At 41.8% G+C, this 11,572-nt stretch overlaps 1 protein-coding gene across 1 annotated transcript in view; it reads left to right on the top strand.

Moving 5' to 3' along the window:
• Positions 1 to 9,399, top strand: part of arl13b (ADP-ribosylation factor-like 13b) — a 71,113-nt gene extending 61,714 nt beyond the window's left edge. Inside the window, exon 12 of the transcript XR_004794516.2 lies at positions 9,051 to 9,399. The gene's annotated coding sequence lies outside the window, so the exon portion shown is untranslated. The remainder of the gene's footprint in view (positions 1 to 9,050) is intronic.
• The last annotated feature ends 2,173 nt before the right edge of the window (positions 9,400 to 11,572 follow it).

Here is an 11,572-nt window from a genome sequence, read left to right as displayed (position 1 = left end):
TTTAGCCCTCGGCTGACAAGACACTGAGCTACATCGTAACAGAAGTTTAAGCGGCAAAGTTTCACTCTCTTTGACTCCACCGTTGACATTACCCCGGATGGGTCGCTTCTCGCTCTCCCTCAGGTTTTCCCACTGAATAAACTTGTCAGAGTATCATGTGCTTTAGTTCCAAGAGCTTAAATGTGCGGTGGCAATTTGCTGAATAAGAAGAGCAAAAAAAAAGTCCACTGGTATTTCCGTAAGTTTCATTCGCTGTCTCATGAGACATTCAAGTACATTTTTGCGCAAATGAGGACAGAGAAAAAGCTGGTCTCCACCCTGACACCTGCTTCTCTCGGTTATAATATCTTGTCCTGTTTTTGGACAATGAGTGAGGCGCAGGTGTCTGCATATTTTACATCTGCATCAATTTGTCCATCTAGGGCCGATGGTGATAGAAAAATACACATGAAGAATACATCAGATCGGAAAATGTCTACTATTCAAGCAGCAAATGCAGATTCATTTAATGATATACTTACACATGTCAGTACTGTAAATATTTCCAGAATATGTTGGAATTTATTTGATTTCAAATGTGTCGCGGGCTTTAGATAATTGACTCTTCACGTAGGCTACAACGGACATGTTCTTTTTGCTGGGTTGGATTCAAACTGACAGCTGCTGGAGGAAAAAAAAATCATTGATATGTAGTGTTATATTCATGACTTGTGATAACATAGGCTTGTCATAGCTGCCTGGCCTTTTTTCAGAAAATGACATGCCGCTTGTGTGGCACACCACCGTGTCTGTTCAGATGGGTTTGTTGTCTTGGCTCTGTATGGCATCCAACATGAATGTCAAACTGTGTATTCATTTGATCCTTGGCTGTCTGCCCTGCTAGTTAGTCTGCGTTATGCTTTTTAAAAAAAAATTATTATCCTTTTATCTGACTGAGGTTTGAGCAAATTATTGGTAAAAATTCATAGCGCTGACTATGATTTGGAAATAGCCTATCAGCGGCCGTGCTGCTTAAATCAGCGGGTTTAAGGATAAATCCATGGCACTGTCCATGGTGCTGAAATGAAACACCTCGTCGTAGTCCACATTTCTCTCTTGTTCTGCTCTTCCACCTCTACAGGTTTCCCCTTGGATCTGTCTTACATCTCGATCCAACCGACAATAGGCTGCATAAGTGGCTGCTACAGGTCCTCGTCCCCTCTGCAAGGGTCACAAACAAACAATAAAAAGCACAATACGGTATATGCAGTACAGATTACAATTAATGTCCTGTGCTTGTTTGATCTTTAAAAATGACCACAGTTTTTCTGCAAAAAAGTTTTAAATAGTAGCCAATCACAGGTCGTCTTCAAAGGCCACTTGTGTTTTGTCAGTTGGATATGAGGGCGTTAATTTGATTAAATGTTCTCACCAGAGTCACACTTCCATTTTTCAAATGGAACAGTGAAAACACAACCTTTATGCAACTTCACCGTTGTATTAAAGTATGGTAATATTTTTCATTTTTAAAAAAGCTATTTTTGAGTGAAGTTTGCACATCCCACTTTTAATTTTTTTTCAATTCTAATTCTAATTCTTTTAATTCTTAAGTGAGTAGGACGTAAATTCATCTAAAGTGTCAATTCCTGCCAAATTCTATGTCAATTACTGACAGGATCACAAACTGTTGTAACTCGGATTTAAATCTAATGCAATACTTTCTTTTTGTAAGTAGATGTGTGGCCTTGGGGTGGAACCATGGTCATGATGTGGGTTAGTACTTGATGAAGCATGTGTCTCTTCGAAAGGTTTTGGATGATTGATGGTTTGTCTTTAGAGCATTTATATCACCCCATTTCTTAATATCTTACACACACTGTGTGTGTGTGTGTGTGTGTGTGTGTGTGTGTGTTGAGACATTTATTTTTTAAATTAGCGTATTTGTCATGATCCGCAAGGAGCTTTTATTGTGTATCTGTTATTTGAGTGCTTTTGATCCCTTGTGTTTGGTTCCTGTTTTATTTTGAAGTAGTTCCTGTGTCTCCTGCCCCTGTGATTGTCTGCACCTGTTCCTACTGTGTCTCACCTGTGTTCTATTTGCCCCGCCCTCCTTGTGTGTGTTTAGTCTCTGTGCTTCCCTTTGTCTGGGTTGGATCGTCTGTTTTCCTTGTTGTCTTCCCCGGTATGTTCCTAGTGTTTTCTCCCAGTCTGTTCCTGAACTTCTGTCCCTGTGATTTTTCCCCTGGCTACAGTGTTCCAGTTTTTTCCTGTTTTGCTACATGTCGTGGACACCTTTAGTTGGACTTTGGTTTTGTTTTACTTTGAGCCTCCGTAAGTTTGGTTTCTTTTCAGTTGATTAAAGACTATTTAAAGTGCACCTCTGCATTGGGTCCTGCTTCCTGCAAACCGTGACAATATTGGGATTTATAATACACTTTGACTTTGCTTATGTGCATGGTGTTTTCTGTGCTGCATGCTTTTGGTACGTTGCTCAGTTTGCTTCCTCACTGATCAATCTTCAGACTTCAGACCAAACCTTTTTTTCTTAATTTCAAGCCAAATAGGGAAAAAAACTTTTTTTTTAAATCACGTAAGAAGTGGATCAAACCTGGTCAAATCCTCTGTGATAGTGTCCTCATAGGTACAAGCACAGGTCACCACACTTGTGTGACCCGCTGCACACCGGACAGATTAGTCGTGATATTTGCTGGAACGGTGAAATATTTATTTCTGCAGAGGAAAATGGGGAAAAAAGAATGATGGATGTCAATAGAGTATACCACTCACCATGCCATAGATCATTTCTTCTCGGAGAGAAAAAGAGGGGGTTGGGCTCCCTCTCTGAGGTTGCCATGGCAATGTGGCCGTTTGTTCAAAGTAAGCCTACATTGTTTGCTGAGAGATGAGAAATATCAGTTATCAAGTGTCTGCAGTTTACCTCAGATGTTCTCCAAACATGAAGAAAAACACTTACTCAGTTTGTTGACTTGTTTAGAGGCATTTTCAAGAAGAATCTGTGGATAAGTCGCATTAAGAAGCCTAATAAGTGTTGCTTAATACATTTGATGGAGTCACTTATTTCCAAAGTACTGTATGTAGTACTGAGTATGCTGAATCCTGCATTCCAGACAATGCAAGCTGATAATGTACTCTCTGTAAGTACAGGAGTACTGGCCATTTTTGTGAACAGCTCCTTTAATTCTGTCACTTCAACCCTTTTCCATTCAGAGATTTTCTTCACCCCAACGGACACGCAGAGATTCTGTCTTTCCCCGCATGATTTGTGCTGCACGTAATGACTCACAATGTGTAATGATACCTCATTGAACCAATGACATTACTCCAGTTTCACATCTGGTGAACACGACAGGGGACTGCAGCAGTGCGCTTGAAGAGATGATGGACTTTAAATTGCGTTTCTGGACCACACCCAGACTCCGGCAATGGCTTGTATTCTCCTGATTGCTCAGCAAATGGTCTCAGGAGAGGAAATAAACAATGGACCACCACAGGATTTCGGTGTTAAAAAGGAGCTGTTAAAGTCGACGCAGTAAAAGAAAACAGTATTGGTGTCCTGACTATAAATGATGAAAGCGTGGTTGTTTTCAACTTAATTTCCAGTGAATTTTACTGTAGATATTCGATTTCCCCAATTTTGTACTCATTTTGTACTGGAATGTTTAGAGAGCTGAGATGACAAATGAGAGAGAGAGAGAGAGAGAGGGGAAGCTAATTTGTATTTAACTTTCACAAACCTTTATTTGATTTGTACCACTCTGCTCTTCTTCCACAGATAATTGATTTTTTTTTAATCGAAATGGCCTATTTGTCTTTCCAAGACACTTGTCACATTTTGCCAGATATGTATGGTGACTTCTAGATAAAGCTCACACATTTTTAAACCCAGAGTAATAAAACAAAATCCTATTTTAATCTAATATTTATTCTATCCACCGTAATGATTTCATTGAGTGAGGTTCGTAATGGTCCATGAAACACAACATTTTCTTTATTAGAGGTTAGATTTCATTTATTCTGTTTTGTATTATTCTTATCACGATGCGGGCTGGTATGCAGATCAGTCTTTAGCCGCAAAGAGGTTTTATTTTTTTCCAATGAAAGGCACAGAGCCAACTGATAAAGAGGCTCTCTGTTTTTGTTGTAGTTGAGAGGCAAAAAATTACACTCTGATTGGTTTAATTAAACGTGCCAGTGTGACAGCACATTCGGGGATGGCCAATTTGAAAACGATCAGTGTAATCACACACTCATCGCAATTGGACGGGAGGAATTTCCATCAAACCGCAGGACGGCCACACTGGCGATTTGTTCACCGATGGCATGCGAACTGAAAGTATTTGTGTGGATTTTGGGGCGGAGATGATTGCAACTGGCGCTTAAATCCAATTTTTTTCGCACTTTTTCACATTTGAATAATTTGGATCATCAGCAACGTTGTATATACTTTCTCTTCCTCTTGGTAACGAGGAGGAGGGGAAACTGACACACATTTAAATGTCAAATTATGTATTCACATATCAGGTCCATCTTAAAACAATGCTTAATATTTATAAATCCACTGAGCGATTGAGAGCATATAAACTCTGCTATTTCTCATAGTCTTCTTTAGGGACTGGCTTCTCTGCTGGTCCTTCGTGGGAATACAGGTTTTTTGGCACTTCAGCATTGGCTTCACCCTCCGGACCTGGTGACTACGTCCATTTTTATATACAGTCTACGCATGAAGGAACTGGTGGAGTGTCCCTTTTTACAAAAATCAAGTTTTATAAAATGCTCGGCTGCAACCCGAGAAACTGATCATCTAGATGTGCAAAACTGTTCAAGAATGCACAATAAATGACAAATGACATGAACATAAGTAAGCAACAGAATTATACACCATTTACTGTGCCTGGAGCAACAGTTGGACATCTGCAGCTGTTAAATGAGTCATGTGTCAGTTTGTTGCCTTTAGAGCAAACAGAGACTTTATGAAAATGCATAGCTTCATAACATCATAGTAGTGTACAATTTTTTTAGCACATTCATATTTCCTACACTTGAACTGTCATTCATAAAAAAAAATGTTTCTGAAGTAACTGCCTGTGAGGGAGCTATTTTATCGAGATCAACAGATATAAAAAAGGGGCAGACAATATTTTGTTGCTTCTTCTTTATGAGACTCCCTCTCATATTGTAAATACTGTAATACTGCTTCTCATTCAGTATGTTGAGTGTTGGTGTGTGATGGCTCGGTCTCTTGGGTGAGAACATTGTTATTGATTGAAACATTTCCCAAAGGGGGCTGGGTTGATTTGACAATTCAGTAAGACACCTCTCATGTGACAGCAGCCCCCCTCCAGAAATAAAGGAATGCAGTCTATTTAAAAATTAATCTCATCATTTTGTCGTCTAAAAGATGTTATGGTAAACTATGGGCTAAAAACAGTAGCCCATAGTTTTCCTGCCACTGCACAGCTGAGACGTTGGTCACTCTCACCTTCAAGAGTGTCTCACTCATCTGTCACGATGTATTTAGTTTGTGTTTCAACGGACTCCCTCCTGCCAAGGACTGAAAAATTTAGATAAACAGTGTAACTTTTTTTTTTTTTCGTGTAAAGTTGGAGAAAAATATTGAACGTTGGTCAGCAATATGGATTGCAGGCGGTTCACATTTCCCTCCTTCTGTTGCTTTTCAAAGTAGAAGCCCAAGGGTCACAGTGAAACCCTGGTGCAACTTCACCTGTGACTCACAGCGTATACACAACTTCAATGACGAGTTACGGTATATTAATCTAGGCCCCACGTGATTTTTCTTCAAATTAGATTACGTCGAGTATTAATTGAACTCATCTGGATTAAATTGAATTTGCTCAGCCATTTCCAGAGTGGATGGGAAGCGTTATCACACAGTTGTTTTGGACTGATATGCCTCTCTCCCCTCTGGGTGTAGTTTTGATTGACGTGTACTCGTGTGCTTGGGCTGGCCAGTGAGCTGTAGATTAAAGACCAGAGACCATCTCAGGAACCCAAAACAAACCAGATAGCTGTTTGGGGGTTTCACTATTTCTGTCTGTCTACAAGCAATGAGACACGTCCACCGTCTCCTGGAATTCCAACTACCTGACAGACAAATTGCAGTGTCCGACTGTGGGTGAGTGGTACGAGAGATCCCGCTGTCTCCCTTCCTGTTCCCCTCATACTCCTCAGACTTGAACAACCCCTCCTCGCCACCTAAGGGACAGGGAGCGCAGCAATTTTTTTCCAAAACAGGAAATCTTTCCTGTCCACAGCAAAATAACTCTTTACAAGCTCTTAACCTTTCTTAAGAGGTGGGGTTTCAAGTCGTTTCCAGAGATGGGGCGTTGTGGAGTTCTGCCGGGACAGAGTTCCAGAGGGTGGGGGCTGCCGCACTCAGTGCACTGTCACCAAAGGTTCTCAGGCAGCAACAGGGGATGGCGAGCAGACCCGTGTCTGAGGAGCGCAGGGTTCTGGGCTGGGGTAAAGGGTTGGAGGAGGTCAGACAGGTATCTCTCCAGGGCATGGAGAGATTTATAGGTGAGGAGGAGGACTATGCATATAATGAGGGACTTGACTGGAAGCCAATGCAGATAGATTTGCTGCCAGGGCTTGGTTCGAGTTCGAAAACTTGACAGCTGAGTTCTACACATACTGGAGCTTGTGCATCCGTCCAACCGTCGGTCCATAGGTCAAGTTTCCTAACAGACTTTGTTTGGCTTCTTTTGTCCTGTGTCCCTTTTTTTTCATTATTCATCAAGAGGAAATGAACCTTCATTTCTTTTGAAAATATAATTTAGTTTAACTTCAATACAGAAATGGTTCCTAAGTGTAGTGGCATACATTAAATACGTAATAGATCATACCCTAAAGGTGTTAGTGTCCTCAAGTGCAAAATTAGTCCGATTTTATTCATATATGCCACTTATATAACATTTATGCACTCAATTGATACTTGATACAACTGGGCAGAGTAGGCAACTGCCCCAAGGTTCACAGTGTGACTTCTGGAAACATGATTAATGGGGGAACAGGACTCACCACTATGATAATGGTCCATGACTATAATACATGGTCAAGCTTTATTACCTACTTTTAATGCCCTGCATTATGAAATCTAAAATATTAGAAATATCATATAATATAAATAAGCATTTAAACTTAAATGGTGCTCACTTGGTGCATATACTTATAAAGGTCCGTTCTGTTCGTTAACATTGAAAATCATTGCATCTCATTTTATTGAATAAATGGGGGTTCGCATAGATGGACAATTGTACCGAAATTTTAATGCGACTACAGTATGTATTCACAGTTCCTCCCTTTTATCCCAAATTATTTGTGCAATGATTTACACACCAGAATAATGGAATGTAAAAAATAATTCTCAGTTGTGGGGAATTGTCCATTAGGGCCAGCAGCTAATTCCCCCCCCCCCCCCGGCCCTGAAGTGGGTTAACACAGCCATGACATTCATGCAGATCAAGGATGAGGGAACATGTTGTCTGGATGTGATGTCCTGCTGAAGGAAACCTGGTGAGGAGTCCTCAACATTTAGATTGTGGGACACTCCCCTTAACAACGCCACCACCTTGGCACAGCCCATTACTGTCACGGATAATGCCTGCCTTCCTGCAGATAATTACATCTGTTTGTAATATTTCCGCATGCATGTAGTTGTTGATTTACTAATTCATGATGTGCGAGTTCGCTGTCGGGGGGCCAATTTGAAGATCCTTTATGATAAATGATGGTATCTATCGGAGCCAGCGGTGTGAGACTGGGTTATGACTAAGGTCACTCCAAATGGAGTTTGCAGGACTGTAGGTGCTTGCAAGTCGGTGTCATCAACATAGATCACGGAGCCCCCCGAATGACCGAGCCGCTCCGCCGGCTTTTAAGTGCTGCTACAAAGACAGAGGGGGAAGACGGAGAAAGACGCTTGTGTTTTTGTGGGATTGCAGGCAACTGAGACAAAATGGGGGAAAGAGTCGGGGAGACGGCGCTGACGGAAGGCGTTTAGTTGTTCAAGAGCACAAGTAGTGGTCTGGCTTGGCCTGCCCTCAGTGGCTCCTTGATTTATCTTGAGCGAACGCCGTTAAATGCAGGTTTTAGTGTAGCCACATAGGATACCTATCTCCCCCTCCACTCCTACACCACCTCATGATAGTTATGTCATTTGTTTATGATCCAAAGCACTCTCATAATGGCCCGTTTGGCGTAATGCTATCCATCAGTCTTCCCAATGGCCTACTTCAGCATGGACACCTTTCCCCCCTCCTCTGTGATGCATTAACACGGAAATGTGTTAAACCAACGATTGACTTTGAAATAGTGACATGAGGACGTAGGTGTGTTTTCAGGAAGGCGGAATCATTGCCACTGAAGAGGACCCTAATGTGTCCTACGACTATTTGGCAAGTGCAGCCAACTTTATGTTTTTGCAAGATCTTAACGCGAATGAGAGGGGAATGCGTCTGGAAAGAGCTGGAGGTAATGGACACTGGGAGCTGAAAATGGCAGGGAATCTATTTCACATTCAGCGTGTGTACCAGCCGCCTTGTTGTGGCTTTTAAATGCTTCTCATTGCAGCACAAAAAAAAAATCACACTTTGATAGTATTATCAGCCAAAATGAAAAATTAAATTCAATCCCTTATCTTCTGCACGCTCCCTTTTGGCATTTTGAAATTTAGTTGTTTTTCTGTTTTTGGACTCTCATTTTCACCAAAGTCGCTTTGTAACCTTGTTAAAATTCCTCGTTTTGTCCGAGGGCCACGGCTTTGGAAATGTCAAGGTATCACATGAATCACGCGGCTATCTCACAAAGCGTCTTTAAATGCTGAACATTGTCCACGGCCAGGAATAACTCCACGTGAGCACAGTATCTACTGACATTTGGTGTCTGGAGCGAGGGGATCAGTGTCAGGTTTTCTAATGATGACCCGCAGTATTATTTGAGCCTTTGAGAACGTCAGTGTATGTGACGTGATATAAGGGATTGAATGTTTTATTTGCTGCTACATGGCCTGACCCCATTTTTTTTTTTTACAGGCCCACAGCCAGGCTGGTTACTGGAAATGTCATAGCACTCGTGTGCTGATTGCCCGTGTTCGGGTCGCGGAGTGCAGTGGAACCGGCGGAGGCCTGACATAATAAAGCCAACCTTTACATGCTGATGCAGATGAGTGGCAGCACATACAGAAGCCGCCACGATAGGTTAAACTAGTATAAGATACACCTTCAGCTGCCTATCTGCTCTTACAGTAGGTACGGAATGTATTTAATTTTTTTAAGCCCATGAAGTAGATAATTCATTTTAGAATCCCATGTAAAAGTTGGAGACAAGAAAATAGATTTTTGCTGGAGGCACTCGTTAATAAAACATTTTTTTTTCTGTCTCGGCGAAGCTCCTGAACTTCTATTTATAATGTGTTGCCCAAGCATGGAGACATTTTGTCAGAACTGGTTAACAAGCTGGTGACACCTTGTATAGCAGATGTGGTAAGCCTTTATATTTGGATTTTTAGAAATGTATCACTCACATCTCAGTGGCAATGTGACTGACTATGCAATGGGAGTTATACTGTTTGTCTGTAGAACATGTTTGCCCTACGACGACACTATGGGACATGAATGGGCCTGTAGCATCTCTATCATGACCATTTAATCATGATAAATAATATTTATTAATTAACAAGACCCTTCCCTAACCTTGGCCAAGTGTTCGGAAAGTGTTGCCTCGTCTTAAAGCCACCATAGTCGATCATTTTTAATTTAACAATGCATCACATTATATATTTTTGTGAAAGGGACCTGTCATAGTGACACTGTCATTAAGTTAGGATTTAAATTAATTACACCAATAGAGTTTTTTACTTGACAAAAGTTCAATATCAGTCTGGTTCATGGGCCTAATTAATTACACAAATACCCACGAGGTAGAAAAATGCACAAAAGCTTGATCCATCTTCAGTTCGACAGTGTTGTCGTAGTAGTCACTTTTAGTCTTGGTGATCACGTCAAGATGTCAGCGTCTATGCCTTTATCCAATTCATGATCCACGTGCTTTATCACAGGTGTGGAGTCTCTCCTGCAGTCTGACATTGATGTGCGTCGTTTCTGGCATTTTCTCTCCTCCCCTTTCGTTCTTCTTCCAGGATTTGCAGTGTGGCAAAGCTGTCCAAGGTTTTGGAGGGACGCCTCCTGGAGAATGTTTTCATCTGGACTGTGATTTTTTTAATGGTTTTTGGAGGTCCAGCTTTTGGCCAAGATGCAGTGGACCAGGCAAGATTTTCACAGGCTCTCATTAGGGATGCTTGTGAACTGCCTTAGCCAGCACAGATGGACTGTGGTTGGAATGTGTTAAGATGTATTCCACTGTTAGAACTGAATTACATATGTGTGGCCAATGCTTCGCATGTGGGGAATACATCCATTGGCAGGTTGGTTTTGCAAATGCAGGCTCGGCCAGATCACCAGTCCATCAAACCCAGTTTTAAACATCCTGTGAGCATAACACTTTTTGGTGGTTGCACCATCTGCGTTTGATTTCTTTGACTTGCCCATAAAACAGCAGGGCAGTGAGTAGTTGATGCCAAGGTGCATATACGCAGTTTATACTTGGTGGACCTACACATTACCAAAACCTGAAAATCCTTCATTATAGACCAGAGCATGGGCTGCACAGAGACGTGGAAGGAGCCCTGGTGATGGAGAGCTCGACAGCTGCAGAGAACTGTTAGGTGTGTGTGTGTGTGTGTGTGTGTGTGTGTGTGTGTGTGTGTGTGTGTGTGTATGTAATGGGCTGTAAACAGATGGGTGACAGCCACACACCTACCATCTAACTGTTTCCATCCAATCCCACGCTATACATGCCGATCACGTATAAAGAACACAGCAGGAGATTGTCTCAGTCAGACACTGTTACAGTTCCAGGAAAAACTTTCTGGACATTCAGGTGAGGGATGGCGCCTGGGTACACTCCCCCATCGCTCGCCGTGGATCTTCCAGATCATTTTTCCTGCTGTATTCTCACATGGGCTCACTCTGACATTTTCCATCAGGAAAAGTTCCAGAAAATGTTTGGGGTCAATTTTTCCACCCACTTGAGTGTTTTCTAGAATTAATCAGCCCTTAAAGTGTTTTGATCGCCTGGTTTAGGCTGCAGGACTTTGTGATGGCTCTTGGTGGAGCAAAAAACATGTCAAAAAGTGTCTTCTGACATTCCATAAATCGACCATTGACTGAATCAGTTACCTGTCATAGTTTAGGAGGAGCCTTTGAGGATGATGACTCTCTTGTCCTTGGATTGATGGTATCTCAGGGTGACTTGCCCAACAAGACAAGTCTGACAGTGTATCATACCTTCAACAAGTATTTGGAAAAAAAAACATCTTTGAAGTGACGGTCGTCTTAAATCTAGGCCAATAGAAACACAGTTGACTGGCGTTTAGGTGAACTAGTCCTTTTGGCAGACGGCCTGCTGCTCCCTTTGAATCCCTTTGAATCTTCATGCCACTTTTGAAGCTGCATGAATGTAGGATGATTCTGATGTGCGCAGAGTATCAGACAGA

This window comes from Scophthalmus maximus, chromosome 1 (assembly GCF_022379125.1).
Source record: "Scophthalmus maximus strain ysfricsl-2021 chromosome 1, ASM2237912v1, whole genome shotgun sequence".
Lineage (NCBI taxonomy): Eukaryota > Metazoa > Chordata > Actinopteri > Pleuronectiformes > Scophthalmidae > Scophthalmus > Scophthalmus maximus.
This window is presented reverse-complemented; position numbering and strand designations above follow the sequence as displayed.